The sequence below is a fragment of the Halyomorpha halys genome, unplaced genomic scaffold, assembly GCF_000696795.3.
Source record: "Halyomorpha halys isolate HHAL.00 unplaced genomic scaffold, Hhal_1.1 Scaffold547.1, whole genome shotgun sequence".
NCBI classification, from domain to species: domain Eukaryota; kingdom Metazoa; phylum Arthropoda; class Insecta; order Hemiptera; family Pentatomidae; genus Halyomorpha; species Halyomorpha halys.
In genome coordinates this window covers 922,063-923,144 of record NW_027111872.1, presented here as the reverse complement: position 1 = coordinate 923,144, position 1,082 = coordinate 922,063, and the positions used below count along the sequence as shown (strand labels likewise).

At 28.7% G+C, this 1,082-nt stretch overlaps 1 protein-coding gene across 2 annotated transcripts in view; it reads left to right on the top strand.

Moving 5' to 3' along the window:
- The first annotated feature begins 209 nt into the window (after positions 1-209).
- Positions 210-1,082, top strand: part of Meltrin (meltrin) — a 239,695-nt gene continuing 238,822 nt past the window's right edge. For both annotated transcript variants that reach the window (XM_067049802.1, XM_067049801.1), the window contains exon 1: positions 210-254. The gene's annotated coding sequence lies outside the window, so the exon portion shown is untranslated. The remainder of the gene's footprint in view (positions 255-1,082) is intronic.

The following is a 1,082-nucleotide window of genomic DNA, read 5'->3' as shown; positions in this document are numbered from 1 at the left end:
TTTTGAGGGACCGCCACAAAAGTAAAAGTCAACCCCGTAATCCGAATTCAAAGCGACGACGTTGCAGTTCCAAAGTTGTTAAGACCTACGCCTTAACTCCCACGGTTACAAGTAGCCTATATTATTTACTTTTGTGCGATAAAATAATCGCTATTGTGATTAATAATCTTCTGATTTTCCTCCTATTTATTGACATTTCCTTGTTACAGAATACACCCCACGGGAAGAATTTGCTTCGCTGCTGTTCGAGAAAGGTGAGTTTTTTTTTTTATTTCGGTACAATTTTGTGAATCGTTGTGTAAATCTATGGATCTAACTCATCAATGGATCATGTATAACAGATAAATTTGAACATATAAAAAAATAAAATTAAAAAAAATATATTATTTTTGTATTACATGTAACTTGAGGTGAGTGTCCCGTAATTTTTTATTTAAAAATATGTTGCTGATATTACTGGTAACAATAAAATTGAAATTTGAAGGACTTAAGAAATTATAAATTAAATAAACAGACAATGATAAAACATAATTAAACACTAAAACCGTTAATAAACAAGTTTTCATACCCGGAAACATAGGATTTATATTAGTTGAGATACCTTAAAGGATTTGTATTAGTAAAGATACATAAAAGGTTTTTTGTGTTGGTTAAGATAAGGATTTGTGTTAAGTTTCATAAAGGGATTTCTACTAGGATAGATAGAAGGATTTCTGTCAGTAAATATAAGTAAATGATTTTTGTTAGCTATGATACATAAAGGGATTTCTGTTAGTTAAGATACATAAAAGGATTTTTGTTAGCTATGATACATAAAAGGATTTCCGTTGGTCAAGATACATAAAAGAATTTTGTTAGCTATGATACATAAAGGGATTTCTGTTTGTTAAGATACATAAAAGGATTTTTGTTAGCTATGATACATAAAAGGATTTCCGTTGGTCAAGATACATAAAAGAATTTTGTTAGCTAGGATACATAAAGGGATTTTTGTTAGGTAAGATACTTAGAATGAAACAAATAAACATAAAATCAAATCTTATTTTGGCTGTTATCTTTTAATTTAGAAGCTGTATTTGTTA